Source organism: Lates calcarifer, linkage group LG15 (assembly GCF_001640805.2).
Source record: "Lates calcarifer isolate ASB-BC8 linkage group LG15, TLL_Latcal_v3, whole genome shotgun sequence".
NCBI classification, from domain to species: Eukaryota; Metazoa; Chordata; class Actinopteri; family Centropomidae; genus Lates; species Lates calcarifer.
In genome coordinates, this window is record NC_066847.1 from 20,713,868 (window position 1) to 20,730,778 (window position 16,911).

The window sequence follows — 16,911 nt, forward strand, 5'->3', positions numbered from 1 at the left end:
TATCTCAACATTTGGGAGCATTTTAAGTGTAACCTTCAAAGAGAACAGTAGATAAAACACTGAAAAGTGCCTTTTAAAACAGCACATATTGCTAGAAACACAGTACATATTGAAATCTTTGAATATATAAGGTCCATGGGTTTGAGCACAGCTTTTTGGTGGAAGGATTTGAGTGTTCGGCATCAATAGTTATGTTTATCCCAGCTCTGCATCTAACACTGGAACATAAAAGGGGCGTTTTGATGTCTTTGAAATAGAGAGTACAAATTCACCCTGATATCTATGATAAAAAATATTCTGCTGCAACAATGTCAGAAGTTTGAAAAACATGGTGTGAAGCAATCACAGCTATCTGTGAAATGTTGAGAGTGCAAGAAAAATCAACACTGTCTGTTCCGCTGCATTTGGTAGCCCAACCTTTGTCTCTAAAGCACACCGATTATTTACCAGCATGATGATGGAGATTATCAAATTAATTCCAGGCCCTTTTTCTGTGGCTGGTTTACAACCAAAAAAAGTGGTTAGGATGAGAGAGAAAGGCTGTGTGGGGTATTGATGAGCCTCTTTAATCACTAACGGATTTGTGGGGGATTTTATACCACTCCAGTGAGTCTGTGGTGTGTTGAGGATAGGGTGAGGTCACAGAAATATTTCACTGGTTCTATCTCTTTGACTTGTAATCCTGAATAGGAATACAAGCATTGATTTAGGCAAGGATGTTGCATTGTGTGGAAGTAGGAGATAAGATCATTGGTTGATCATAATATCAGTTTGGGCTACAATGCCATTTTTTTAAACTGCTGCAATTCACAGAACAGAATACACTAAGCTTCAGCTGTGTTTTAATTCCACCAGCACAACACTGTAATTTGTGCATTCAATTTTAATGAAGGCCTGCAAGGCTGGTACATTGTCAAGCTCAAGTTTATACATTGCAATGACCAACGACAGTGTGCTTTAAAAAAAATCTTATGTTTTAGACTGCAGTTCTAATTATCTGCAAGCCACCCTTCCACCCTTAATTTGGCACTTAGTTCAGTTGTCCCTATAGGGGGGTTAAAACACTTAGCGGGCGCATTTTAACACTCAACAACCTCTGCAGGCAGAGATACAAAAGCTGCACGGCAAGGGGAATGTGAGTGCAAAGCATTAACTAGCTTGTGCAGATGCAGATATGTATTCATCTTATGAATAGAGATGCCATCTTTTGTATTGCACCACAGACTCTTACAGGAACGTTTCTTAGAGATAAGGGCCACTGCAGTATGTCTAACCAGTGAACAGTACAGTAGCCCTGATGTTCTCTCTTCAATTATACCTGTATTCCAAAAAAGCATTTTTTTGTATAACATTGTTAACCCTAGCTCCTCTAAAGGAGAACTGGCCAAAGGAAAATGAATGCCAAAAAGTGAAAAGGATACTTTCTGAGCTGGAGTGCAGATATGGACCCAAAAATGTCAACTTAGCATTTAAAGCAATCCAAGCTGCTCTTATGACCCTGTTGGTGGTGTTAAAAGGTATCCAAAAGCTATCAAACTGACAAACCCTGACGGAGCCGCAGTATATCAACCGCTTTACTACTCTGTAAAATCTGATACATTTGTCTATGTGCATTTTACAGTATGACACCAAGTTTTTTGCAACAATATTGATGGCTTTCCTTTGAGGATATTTTCCCCCTGTGAACTTTAGACCAGTGAAGACGATTCAAACAAAGATGCAATGCTTCTCTGAGACCGAAGCTCTAAAAGAAGTTAATTTATGGCCTGTTTGGGAGGCAGGTTTGGGCTTGAATACATAATAAGGTAGTGCACCTGCAGCCGCATACAAATGAATGGAAATGACGGTTAGTATTTACGCCTCCCTAAACCATTGGGACCTCCTGATCTGACCACTAATTGGCCAGAAAAGAGAAATGAAGATAGCTTCGTTGTTCACAGGCTGCTGTATCTGCAGATACCAGGTACAGATTTGCGCATAGCATACCCAGTCTTACCAGTTGTCAAAAATGCGCACCTCAACCATGGAAAAGCATTACAAAAGAGAAACGTTCTTTACTGGGAAATGGTTGCTTAAATTCATGTTTTGTATTCTTAAAATAATCAAATTAAGTGCATGAGACCAAGAATTAACACAGAATAAGCTTATCAGTCATGTCAAAGCATACATAATTTTGTGGTTGTGTCTTTGTAGTCATTTGGCACCTCTTTGTGGTTGTTTTGAATCTTTTTGTCATCATAGTGCATCTCTTTAAAATAGTTTTGTGTGTTTTTGTCATAATTTTGCATACCTGTGTGTGGTTATTTGAGTCACTTAAAGCATGACTCCGGCATAGAGGCCCCCTGACCCTTTGAGCCCATTCAGTAATCAATCCATGCTCTTCAGTTCTGTGACATCTTCAAGAAATGCATAAAGAACACTAAGAGCACACTAAAGAACACAAAATCTAGATTTAGAGAATTTAGAATTTCACTATTATGTTTGGATAGATATTCTATTAAATTTTTTTTTTTCATTCTGACATACTTGCAGCCTTCCAGTTCAAAACAGCTTGTAATGGAGCACAAAGCATGAATGCCTTGCAGAAATGGTGATTACAGTATCTTGCTGAAAGTTTTTAAATTAAAATACCATTTCCTCATTCATACTTGATAAGATTTACAGAGCGTAGAAGCATCTTTGCAGGCAGACAATGAAAGTATTTTCATACAGGTGGATAGCTGAAGGATTTATGCTTCTATAATGTGAGACTTCTTCCTCTTTTTCTTGATTAAGAGAAAGCTTGTGTGTCATGCATTAAACCAGGGTGTATTCGTTGAGTTGATCAGAATCTGATTCCACTTCAAAATATATTGCAGCATTTCAGCATCTCCCTCTGTGCTTGTGACTTAGACCAAATTGATTTTCTTAATCGATAAGATAGGATTGGATTTAGGAGTGTGGGAGTGGAGGGTGGGATCTGGCAGGAAGGGCCGCCTCAGCGAGCAGGCTCCTCAAGAGTGGTCCCCTTGTTTGTTCCTGTCTTTATCTGCATCTGTTCATGGGGACCGGCGCATTTTAAATCTTGCCGCTTTGTACACCTGCTTCATCTCAGGTTGGTATAATGACAGCAGAACTGTGTATCCACTGGCAAATACAAACTTCCCTGCCAGCCCTTTGTCACCTCTGGAATGGAGATGACTGAATTGATGCACCGCCCCAGTGGAGCAAAACCGTTTAAATGACAACACATTTTTGTCTCACCTTGAACTTAATTGACTGCCTGAAAGCTGGCGTATGAAAAGTGCTGACAGAATGACTTCTCTTGTTGTTTGGAAACAGTAGCTATTGACAGAGCCGGTTCTGTGTTGTTTTCAGACTGCTGTCACACCTGCATGCGTCTGTATATCACATACATAAGTAAGGATGCACGGTGCCTTCATAAGTCTGTGCATTATGGTTGGTTCATATTAAACATATTACCCATAATGGGCGCTGAATGCATTAATATATATTGCATTTCTGCAGGGAGGAGAAGTGGCAAATGTGCTCCTTACTATTCAAGGAGGAATTAAAATACATGGATCGTTATTAAGTCACATATCTTGTTGTTTGACTTTGGGAATATCTGATGTTAACTCACATTTCAGCCGTTAAGTTACAAGAAGCAGTCGTTAACAAGGAACCTGATGACAAGTAGTATGACCCAAGCGTCCACCAGTGTCTCTGTCAGTCATGACAGCTTGAGGACTGGGTAGCAGTTATGCTGTCACCAGAAAAGGCCAGCTAACCCCCCCTCTTCTTCCCATCTACTCGTACACCGGTCTTGCTTGTGATGCTGAACCGCCACGGCGCAATGGTGGCAACTGTGGGATTTCTTAGAGGGGAGCCACAAGACTGTAATCAGTCATTATGTCAGAAGCGAGCCCCGTGAGCCCCGCTCCAGCTCATTCAGCCAAATAATAAGCAGCCGATAACGGCGCTGGCGTGCGGGCAGGAGCAGAGCCCCCATGGGCAAGGAGCTAGAAAACGGGGGGCCTTTTTCTCTCGTCTGCCTACGCAGGGACATCACCTTGGTTCAAGGGCTGGATCGAGCGTATCATACGGCGGACTGAAAATTTCGGCTGTTGTTCAGAGTCCTCCCTCCAGTTAAGGGCAAACGCACCTTGAGGCGTTAACAGGGAATGCGTGGGATCAGTTGAGAAAATGATTCTCACTGTCCATTGCACTTCTTTTTTGTGTGTAATGGTTACAAGCAGAAGTGTGCTTTAGAGCTGTGTTAAATTATAAACACAGATCAGGTACACCAGCACAGCCATAGCAAATTCTAAACATTGGCCCCCAGATATGACTCCCTAACAGAATGTTTTTTGTGGTTAACTCTTAAATGCATTTATTTTTCCTGAGTCCATGATACTTACCCTGCCTTCTAAAAATCAAATTCTCTAGTTTCTCAGTTACTGTTTTCCAATAGTAAGGTTGGTGGACTATGTAAACACTAAGGAAAAAGAATAGAAATATGTCCTTGACTTGATCTTGATCAGTCTATATCTGATAAAAGCTGATATATGCTGTTATATTACAATATAATCAAAAACCAAACCGAAGCAAAAATTGTCCTGTTGCAGAGATCTCTGTAAGCTTGGTTTTAGTATTTGTAAAGACATTCTTGTGCTATTTAATCATTAGAATACCACAAGACTGCTGACAATGTGATATTGGATATAAAAACAGCCCCCTCCCGCTCATAAGCCCCATTCCTTTCTCCCCTCCACCCTCATGGAGTTTTGTCATTCCATAACAAGGGTCACAGTCTCCCATTGTCTCACTATAGCATTCCTCGACATGGTAGTATTGACTGGTTCTGCTGGGTTAGCGGAGCCATATAACATCCATACATCATTGGGAAGACAGCATGACAGACAGTGGGAGTTGAGATGTCAGATCGTCCTCTCTAGGCAACTGACATCCACTCCCTTCCTGTTCTCCACAGTGATACTCTATCTTCTGACAGAGGCTGCATTGATAGTTGCAGTCCCCCGCTTCCGCACCTTGCGAGCACTCTTGACATGCTCATGATATAAATTTTCTTATGGCAGATGGTGCAGGAATAATTCTGCTTCCAATTAATGTTTTTTAAGATTCTCAAGCAGCTCAGAACATACAGTCATAGAGATATAAATGTTATTTGTCCATGGATTGCCACAATTATAATTGGTTCACTACTGTGTGCAAGCAAAGATTGAAAGCTAGATTAATCTCATCAAAATGTTAAGCTTTTATAATCTTCTCATGAACCCCTTTTACCCTCTCATACATAATAAATGTAGCTAAAAGTCAGGCTGACATAGGGCACGTAGCTTAACACAATAGCATACTAGTTCCGCTTGGAAAATATGAAACTGCAGCATGCCACCAGACAATGAGCCCACTCAGGTCAGTGTAGGGCAACCCTTTATGGAATTCCTGCCCATAATGATTAATAAGGTAGGTGTAGTTATTGCCTTAGAAGTCATCAGTGGAATGCTGGAGTTAAGCAGATATCTGTAATCTAGTTTCATTACACCCATGCCTGTGGTGTCTCTTTCTTAATGCATTGTTCTGTCTTTTTTGTTAATTCCAGGGGCTATACAGTCTCTACTAATGAAGAGCCCATTATTGATTGTTATAGACAACAAGGATTGCTTTGCCTTTCAGTCTCTATTGAGAAGTAACAAAAGTAGTAAAGAGACAATCCACCACTTTTGGCGGCTCCAGACCAAAGGTTCATTTAGCAGGGGTTCTGTTGTCACTCATGAGTGCTGTGAAAGGTAATCTTGTTTATGTTTTTGGTCAGTAGTAAGCCTCCCTAAGCCAGCTTTGTGTCAAACACAGCTGGAAAGGCCTTTACAATTTCACCAGAGCAGAAATAATTGGTCCAGCAGCTTGGATGCAGCCATGACACACAGGTAATTTGCTAATTTCTGTCTCTCAGCTGGTGTTATCAGTGCAGGAAGCTGCAGTTTTCAGAAAGAGTGTGTAACAGTGATTTATGCTCTTCATGTTGCTTTGGTAGAAACAGAATTTAAATGGGACGAACAAGGCTTGGTTTGATTTTTATGCCAATTACCACAGTCACAATTTCCTGTAGTTTGATTGAATCTTTAATGGGGGACAAATCAAATTGTGATAATACAATAATTAAACATGAAACCCTTACATGTCAGTGTCTGTATCTGTCTCTTCTATCACTGCAAAGTATATATACGCACATCTGGTGAATTGCATCAGAGTAGTTATCAATAACCTAACCTTCAATACAGTCAACACGAAGCCTGCATACATGATGCCATAACAGTCCCAAGAGAAGCCTGTTTCCTTGAATTTAGCACTGATGACTTTGAGCAGACCACCTCCAGCTGATGGGGAAATTTGGATTGGAAAGTCCATCGAAGCCACTTTTAATTATACTGGCAGTAAAGGATGAAATTGAGCAGGAATGAAGTGCTTTTTGTGCATCGATTTTTCTCTGCATCTGTGGACGCACTGGAGAGGGGGAGAGACAATTGTAACCTTCTCTATCGCTGCACTGCAGGCAAACAAGGGGGGCCTTGGGGGGCCTCCATGCTTGGCCCTTTTTTTCTGGTTCCTTTTTAATACTATGAGAGCATGTACATCAAACCATCCTTCTCATCTAATTAGGAAATGCCATTGAATTGAAAAGGACCTCAGGCAGGTCTGGACAGAGGCCACACAGGCACTTTACCTTGATAGTGTTTTGATGGTTTTCGCGATCTGTTTTGACATCTGACAAACTTTGACCAACCTTTGGTGGGGTTTTTGTAACTTGGATGACAAGGTGTGGCAATGCTTGTGGATTGATCCTTTAAGCTCTTTCTACTACAGGCTTTCCCTAAGGATTTTTACCTATTTCAGATGCTGTTTCCTGTGATCTTAAGCCTCTATTTTGGCAGAGTGTTTCCTCACCTGGGCATCGGGAGAGTGACTGCCACCTTGATTGCCCTCAGGTCCCTGCAGGATTCTTGCTGCGACTTGGATACCACAAGTGACACTGGACTATAAAAAGATCAGTTACTTTGGGAACAGATGACAGCCAGGCTTTTGTTTGCTTGTTTTCAGATGACGCTTCCTCCTGTTTTCTTGAGAACTTCCCCTGACCGCGAGCTTTGCACAGTCACACCAGCAGATGCGACAATTCGTCATGCATAAGAAACCCCACTCCGACAGCCATCTGTCTCCTTGTGTCTGATACCATGCACTGGCAGTTTGTTTTCATACACCCATATACAATTATAATGGCATGCAAAATATGCTGAACCAATCTCATGACCTCCGAACTTCATTTTAAAATCTCATTTGCGACCTATACGTGACCCAGGTAACAGAAACCAGAAAATATGCTGACTGTCACCATATATAGTTTCTGAGACTCTGGAAAGGTTTGCCATTTGGTGCCCCACTATACTGTTACCACCACTGGATAGCTGGAATGAATTGTTATACCCAGTTAAAGTGAAATTTGACTCCTCCTGACCTGGTTCCTAGATGACCTAACAAAAACAACATACCATAACAGGTAAAAAACAAGAAGGTTAGAGGGATCATTTTAACTGCTCTGGAAGCCAAATTCAGAGCTATTTCTCCATTTCACCAAGTCAACTGAAACCCAGTGCATACTGATAAGAATACATAAACACGATGGAACAAGGTGTAAAATTAGACCAAGCCTTTTGCCAGATAGGAGCATCAGTATTGGACAAATTCTGCAAAAACCTGGATTATGTTCAGGGACATTTTTTATTTACATCCTACTATTTAGAATATCTGTGCATTCCACCCATAGTATTGGTTAAAATTATGGAAAGACTGTGATTATGGTAAATAAAGGTTGTTTACAGTATAGTTAGGGTTAGGCAACTAAAACTGGTTGAGGGCAGTTAAAACTCTTGGGTATGGTTAGGGAAAAACTCCAATTGATTAAAAGGTGATCATCAGTAACATGTCTGTGACTGGAGGTGAACTTCAGCCTTTGAGATGACAGTCAGACATGCTATACGCCCATCCATCACCCCTCACTCTTGTACTCCACTTTGCTTCTTAAAGGGTAAACTACTCTCTGCGCTTGCACTGAACGTAAATTGTGGGAAATTTTAGCTGCTTTAAAGATCCATGTTTCCATCAGCATGCAGCTCCCCTTTCAGTTGAACACAGTGCTGGTAACCATAGCCACTGCTGCTCACTATTTAGATTTTTTTTAGTGGTTCCTTCTCCCACCACCACTACACCTGTTTTTTTTTTTTTAGTCTTTACATAGTAGTCACATCCCTGTTCAGACAACTAAATGACATTCCTGGTGACAGTCTGACGTGGGAGGTGGGATTTAGGGGGCTTTTGGGGTGCTTACAGAGTGTACCGTAAAGGATATCCATACCTTGTTCTGTGCTGCCAGCAAGCACACTTGTTACTGTAGAACATCCAAGCTTTTCATTTCTCCTTTTTTCTGCGCAGGCCTTTCTTGTAATCTTAAGCATAAACACACCTTTTTTTTCCTCCTCACAGTGGCCATTCTTTAGCAAGGCTAGCTACTGTTTCTTTCCCCCATCCATCCATTTGCTCATTGCAGGTGACCTGATGAGAATAGGGCTCTTATCTCTTGCTGCACCCAAGAAGAATTGAACACCTATCCACAGCCCATATTGTAACATTAAAGGAGTAGATGGCCACATGCTATCACATCAGCCACTAGCATGGAATAATGCAGTGAAGGCTTTCAGTGATAGAAAGATGCCTATCATTCTTTGCTGAGCTTTTGCTCTCCTCAGAGCTACGTGTTTAATATGACTCTACAAATGTGATTTAGTGGGCAGATAGCCTTGGTACTCAGAGGTCACAGCTTCAGAGACCTCTGGTGTGTAGTATATAGCAGCAATGTATATAGGTTAAGGTTATCTTGCTGATGGTGGATAAATTGCGGAACTGAATATAGCATTACAGAAGAGGCATGGATAGAGTTAGGAGTTAGGGAACAACTACCAACACTTTTAACTTGACCATCACCAGCAACAAAGATTATTACAGGTTATTACACTATTTTCCGCAGTTTCTTTCTTCTCTGATAATTTGTAGTCTATCCCTTTGAGCAGTTCTTCCGCCATCTTTCCTGAAAGCATTCTCTCACAGAGCATCAAATTCGTACGACATGTTTTCCTTCAACACCCATCCCACCCTGTCTATATTCATCCTCGATTCAATTACTTTTTGGTTTCAGTGGAGACTCGTTCTATACTATATTGCTCTCCGATGTGTGTTGCTACCCCACAGATTTATGTCGGAGCTGAAGGATGGCTGTCCAATTTTCTGCATGGATAGCAGTGCTGGTGGCATTGTGTGTGTTTTAAAAGCTCTTGTCAGATGTGCGTTAAGGACGTATGGACCGCACAGCCATGTAATTCTTCCCAACTCCAGCCATTTCTGTCACTTCCTGCCATTAGCTTGTGTATTGTAGTGATTTGTCATGTGAGGGTTAGGGTTAGGTGAGTTCTTTGAGTCTTTCTGAAACTGAGTGTCTGTGTGTGTGTGCGTGTGTGTGCTGTGGGCTGTATTTGAAACCATAATTCAGTGAATGCATCCTAGCACTTAAATTACTCAGATATCCAGAAAACAAGCTATTTATCCCCACTGTTTATTAATTTCAGAGATAATGTAAAATTTTACTACATCAATGCCTACTTTGTTCATTCTTGTAAATAAGGAATGTATGGTGAAGAAATTAGTCAAAGCTGTTACATTTGCTGTTTTTAATTTTTGCAGAATGACTGATGGTGTAAATTGGTTTTCCTTGATGGTTTAGAAAAGGGCAAATGTATTTTTCTTGTTTTCTTTTGACAGATTTGGCACTACTGGGAATGAATGGAACAAAACCAGGACTGTAGTACGTTATAGGATGTAGCATTTAACGTTGTAATTATTTACTCTGACAAATCTTTTAAGTGTTTCCACTCTTGGCCCATATAATGTCATGTCTATTCTCAATCATTCACCTCTCACGAGCCATAGCGCCACATTAAAACCCAATTTTTAGCCCCAATAGTCAAAGGTATCTCAGAAGAGTCAGTCTACAGTAAAAATTGTCGACAACCTATATCCGTCACATACTGGTAGACAGCTAGCCAGCATGGGGTCACATAGCCCATTACTGTGTTGCTACAGTTATAGTTATGTCTTTCTTTGTAGTCACGGTGAAAGGTTGACATGCCCCCAGATGACCGGCCCCTCCTCACAGGGGTCCTGCGATATCTCGGTTGTCTCCTTCCAGGCCTGAATGGGCACATTGTGCTCCTGCCCGCTGCTGCTCTGCAGACCACTAGGTCCTCCACACACACCTGTCAAGCCATGTCCTTGGCGCCTTGGGTGCTGAGACACTCCAGAGCCCCCCTGCTGCACACATGGTTATTGAACCCTCGCACACCCACAAACACGCACCTAAAAGCAGTCATATATGAACAAATAATCACATGTGGTTATGCAGACCTGCATAAAGACACAGACATGTATACACAGAGGCATGCACAATTCACATAAACAGAGCATGCATACATTGATACACCTCAGCATGCACACATACATACTCAAAGACTTGAGTTTATTGGAAACACACCTCGCTCCCCTCGCCTGCGCCAAGATTATATTCAGTGTGCAGGTCGGCTTCAGAATTCAGAAAGGGTCAAGTTCCATGTTTGTCAGGTTGGGGAGGGCAAGGGCACAGAAGGTTGGCTGGGGTGCACATGCCTACACATGGAAACAGGATTGAGAGGTAAACTGTAACTCGATCCCTGTCTTCAATCAGTTGCAGATTTTCTGGTTTTGAGCTGAGGGGGTGACTGCTGGGGGCATAGTGTCCCTTCCTCAAGTATGGCAAAAATACAAAACAAAAAATGCTACAAATTCTTTTCGGTCATAGCCCCTAAAATGTGAATATTTGCTTATTTTCTTAGCCTTCTATGATAATAAAATGAATGTCTTTTGATTTTGGACTATTGGTCAGCCAAAACACTACATTTGAAGAAGTCATTTTGGACTCAGGAAAATTATTATGAACATTTTTTAGTATTTTGATACATTTTATAAACCAAACTGATATTGTATTATTCACATTAATTGACAATGACATTTGAACAATGTTTTCATTTATATTGTAGGTTGCAGCTTCTCCAATGTGAGAATTTGCTGCTTTTCTTTGTTTTACATCACTGTAAACCAAATCGCTTTGAGCTTCTAACAGTTTTTCAGTCAAAATAAGCAGTTAGAAGATGACGCCTCAGGCTCTGAGAACTTGCAATTGACATGTGTTCCCATTCTCAGACATTTTATAGACTAAATAAGTGCTTGATTAATAAGAAATATTTTGGATAATGAATTAAAAATGAAGAGGAATTTGCTGAAGCCTTGATTTACATCAAATCACTGCCAGAAAGACATTGTTTTAGTGACACTTTAAGAGCAATATATATCGCATGACCCATTGAGGATAATCCTCTTTCTGATATCTTGTAGCACTCACCTCAAGTACATCCTCTCTGTCTCTCTGAGCGTCTCTCCATGGCCTTGGCCAGTAACCCCTCACAGAACAAATGTGTCTCTCCTTGCGGTGTTATCATCAAAGAAAATTGCTAAATGGCTGATTGTACATGCACACAACGTGCACCCTCGTGAAGGACCTACGGTGTCAAGTCCCACTAGTGTCACCCATACAATTTTCCCCTCCATTGACTTTTATGTTCTGCTGCAAGGTTGGTCATCGTGGTGAGAATATGTATGTATTCCAAATAAAGACAAGCGTGATTATCATAATAATATTCCCCTGCTAAGGTAAACAGCTCCGTGGCCCCAGCAGAGGGGAAAATTGTCGTGTGAATGTATGGCATTTTGACAGCTTCTTTTTGACAACACATTTCATGCATTTAGTATTGGGCATCATAGACATATAGTCTTTTAAGTATTGGCTTTGAGGTGGAATTGCTAGTGAGATCGTGTGATAACATAAATCTCGTTCTGGCTAGAAAAGCAATCTATGGCCCGAGAACTACAAAAACATGATATTTACATAAATATTCAAACACATGAGGTTGCATACACCCACGTATAAAAATTTAAAGAGGAGGTGCTGTGTACCACTTTAGCTGCATGCATTATTCTGGAGGCTGTGTGTGCTCATCACTTCTGTTACCACGCAGACACAGACAAATGGACACAAACACCAATGCATACATGCAGTACATGGGAACCCACAGACTCATATCCCAAGGTTCATCCCTTTCCAATTAGGGCCAATTAGGGACTTGTGTGTGAGGAAGTCTTCTGGGGAAGGGCTGAAGTCTTGGGCGCTGTATGTCCCTCATCACCTCCTCTCATTGGTATGCCGACACGGGACGCAAGAGAAATATAGGAACCAGGGGAAAAACATACAGATAATGATAGAGGAGATGTAGAGAGAAGAGGGATGGGGAAGAAGAGAGAGCGAAAGAATGCACAGGCTTGGGGGAAAGTGAAGAGGCAGTGAATTAGAGGGAGACTAAAGAATGAGAGAGCCGACATGCAACTATACATAATCTCCCTGCAGTTGCCAGCAACCTCAGTCAATTGTTATCTGCTTCCCTGAATCTAATGTGACCCTTGGGGGTAGGGATGCTGCCCATTGACTTTTAGACTGTAAGCTTTTCCTCCCTTTCAAATGAGCAGTTCCTGCCTGGCTGTGATTAGCTTAACAAATAATAACAGTGCAATATAATATGTTACGTGTACATTTCCTGAGCTTCTTTGTATTTCATACTTTGATGTAGTGATAAATTGTTCTCCTTTGCTTTCACCTCTTCAAATGTTGGCAGGATTTAAACATTTAAAAATATGTGCAGACTCTTCCTCACAGTGCAAGAGGTGTAATAGTTATATTTGGTGGAAGTCATGATATGTTATACTAGAAGTGCAGTGTACCTGAGGGTGCAAACGAAATCTTTATGTAGCCTGGTTATTTCTGTCTCCGAGAGCAGCTCATTTTAAAGTCTGTATAATCTATGAAATAGCTGCAAGTAGCTGAATAAGTACTAACAGTGTATATTGCACACTTCACACAGGAGTATGTGGGTTACTCATGTCTGGCTCTAGTTGTAAAAGATGCCACCATTTCAATACTTTTTTCTGTTCATTAGCCATATCTTCTTCGCCTTTGGCCTCAGCATACATGGGCCAGCTTGTCAGTTACAGTGTCACAACCACGGGGTCATTTAATTTAGAGCCCTGCTCCGCCGATTAGGGCTTTTGTTATGAGCAGCCGTGACTACTGTAACATGGGTGTTTGGGTCAGCGATGGGCACAATAGCTTAGTTACTCTCGCTGACTTCCTCACTATTGCCTCTCGCTCTCTTTCTCAGCACATTTTCCACTTGGCTGATAAAATAAGCCAGTCTTTGATGAGCTTTCAGCAGGCCACGGTGCTGTGCCTCAGTAAATGCTTTTATAGAGACACACCACAGGCTGTCAACTTGGATCAGTCATACAGCGGCTGCATATGTCCAGTGCTTTCTCATATGTTCTTTTGTCTCCTGATAGCATGATTTTTTGACACACAATGGTAAGCTGGTGCTAGAGCTGCTAATGAATTTCAAGAATGCCCTAACACTACAATATGGAACTTTTTGCCCTGAGGCAGGAAGGATATTGTTGTGTGCATGTGTGTATGTATTTTGTAATGTCTACTGATAGTGTGCCTGTGAGGCGTTTAGGGGACATCTGTAAATTGTGCCTACAGAAAATAACTGTACTCTCTCCTCCTCTAAACTGCATGAGTCTCTGCATGCACACTGGCCACCCACCACCACAAGTAAATTCTCAACCTGTTGGAAACACTCTGCATTCTTTGAAGGAAATGCTAGTCAGCTGCTACACTGTGGAAAGTGCATAAACACAAACACAAGTGTAAGATTGTAACTGCACATCAGTTGTTGTAAACCCATAATAGCTTTCTTTTCTCACCTCAGTTTTCGATACTCTCCTTTTTTTCATTTTGTTGAAGTGAAAATTGTAAAGGATGATAAAGCTTTTCCATGGCAGAGCAGTATTGTTACAACCCAACATGTGTGTTGGTCTGTCTGTGTGTGTCGGGCGTGGTCAGAAATATGGTCTGCTGCACTTGTGACCACGCTCAGCTGTGATGTCTAGCACACTGTATCACAGTGAATCACTATTAGGGTGTGAAATCAAATTTGGGTGTAAGTTCATGGCAGCAACACTTAGAAAGTCAGACTATGTTTCATCGCTTTGAAATTTCGGAAACAATCTTTTGACCATGGGAACCAAGAAATAGATTATAGTAGATAATGTGTCATCAGGATATTTTTTGTGGTAATGCAGTAAAGTTGCAACATACAACACCTACTCTTAGCTAGTGGGTAGCTCATCTGTTTTCCAAGTTGGGATCTTTCACTTTTTTCACTTAAAGCACTTCATAGCACTGTTTTAAAAGCACTGCACTGAGACTTCAGAGTTTCAGAACTGTGTTGCAGCTCCTCCTGTCAGTATGTGTAGCTACCATTAGCTTAAGCAGCTACAATGCGGAGCTGTCAACAGTAGCATTAGGTGCCATCTGTCCAATGTCAGAAACATTGCCAGATGTGACTTCTGGCAGTTTATCATTATTACCATAACTAGCCAACTATAGAGCTGTTCTCAGTAATAAAATGCCACTTATGAATAACATGAATAACTTTGGACTTAAAATAATTTCAAGTCCATTACAATATCTTGTAAATGTTGAATACATTGTTAAATTTTTCTATACAAATTAGGCAAGTTTACTTCTAAACGGACTTTTCTCTGAGTTGATGGTTAAAAATATAATTATGAATAATAATATATAAGTTTAGGATTGTTTTATCATTTTTATTCACATACAAATAGGTTTGAGGTTATGCTTGGACTCTAGAGAAATTTAGACCTCTAGTTGAAATTACAGGAAATTATCATAATCTAAATTGCTCAGGGAGACAACACAATCCTGAATAACTCTACAGTTATGCTCTCATTAAGGAGCATCTTGGCATCAACAAGCAGCTTTCTCACACAGTGTCATTTTGGGTCATCCATGTCTACTACTTCAGAGAAATTGCATATCTTTGGAATGAACATCCTAGTAGTAATGGTGTAAGATTGCCTTAGGTGCCTGGAACTGCCTGGTGTACATTTCTCTGGTCCAAAACCCTTTGAAGATATTTTGGAAGCTTCAGTTCCTAACTAATGCCAGCACTTTAACATCAGTGATTATAAGAGAGCAGGTTTGAATTTGGCTCTGATAGTGTCTCTGCTCAGTGAGGACGACCAGAATGAGGAGCAGTGAGTGCTGGTTTTATAAGAGGTAAATATGTAAAATTAAAGATCTGCACAATTGCTGTAATTGCTATAAATTAGGTCTGAATAAAAACAGGATCCCAGTGTAAGCAGATGATGAAAGCCAGCTATGGCCCATTAAACTGTCCGGGATGTCATTTTTATTTTCTGTTGTCTGTGAACTCTCACTCCTTTTGTGCAACAGTTTGCGGTTAGGATTATTACAATATGGTGTGATTGTGTTCCTTTCCAAACACTTCCAGGCCTTGCTAAATGACTGGCAGATGCTCTGTTGACCAAACTAGCTTCAGTGGTTCAGCTGAATTGACCTATGGCATCTGCCTTTTCTGCCAAAGTCTCAAATTTGATCAAACATAATGAACAGCAGATTTGATGAAACACGGCCCCAGCACTTGTTTTGAAGCCAAGATGGGTCGGCCGTTGTGCCCAGATGATATTTGGAAGTTTGGCAATATAATTGCGATTTTTTTTTTCTTCCCCCTTTTTTTAGCATCAGTGTGGAAAACAATGGAACTCAGCAAGTTTTTGATCTGTGACACATGCACAGTATCAAACTTGATGGCAGATACAAACAGAATGCATTCTCCAATATTGTTTGTCTGTGCTTTGTTTATGACTTGTCATTGACAGAGGTAATTTTTAAAGCATGTGCCAGTGCTTTTAAAAGACATGTTGACATGTGACAGACAGCTCAAATAAGGTTGGTGTAAAAAAAGATGTTTTTAATTTTCGCAAATCCAATATCTACCTAATTTGCATAGTAAACAAAGTACTACTGATTAATCCTTTTTTTAATTTTGTCTTATTATTCAACACCCTAACCTGCTACAGACACCTCAATTATAGAAGTGCTGGTGCTCATCACATTTATTATTGCAGGTGAAATTTAATTAGAAATCATGTAAAGATAGTTTGCATCACAATAAGCAAAGGGAGTAAGGTGACATGTTTTTTTAGCACTGTAAGTAAAGAAGAAGCCTTCTTTTCAGTTTCACTGAATACAGTTTTCATTTACCTCTGTGAAGTGTAATCAGCAGAGTGACATGAAGGCTAAAAGAGGAAAAAGTGGCACATGTGAAAAGATGGATTGAAACAAAGGCTAAGAGGCAGAGCGGGAGAGCAAAAGATGCACGATGGGAAAAACGAGACCAGCGCAAAAGGTGACTGAGGGAGGCAGTCATCAAAATGCTAATGTTGTATGGGATATTTACTGCAGAGTGTTAATGCAGTTTAAAACAGGCTCTTTGTCCTGCAGCCCCATCACCAAGCCCCTGTTGGGCCCTAATAAATCAGCCATTAAAAGCTGATGTGACCTGAATAGCACTTCATAGAGCAGCAATCCGGCTCAATCACCAGTGTGGGAACCAGACAACAGCTGAAAAATTTATGAAGATGCCACTTAATAATGGTCGTCCCAGATGAGACCAAAATATATAGTTTGTGTGAGAGGTGACTATGATAAACTAACACTTCAGGCATTAAAAAGTCATTATTGTCAGTAGTTTTTCTCAGTAAATCTCTTAGTCTTAGTCT

The 16,911-nt window shown here is 40.7% G+C and overlaps 1 protein-coding gene across 4 annotated transcripts in view; it reads left to right on the forward strand.

Moving 5' to 3' along the window:
- Positions 1–16,911, forward strand: part of LOC108892288 (adhesion G protein-coupled receptor L3) — a 199,286-nt gene that overhangs the window by 5,149 nt on the left and 177,226 nt on the right. The gene's annotated exons all lie outside the window — the stretch shown is intronic.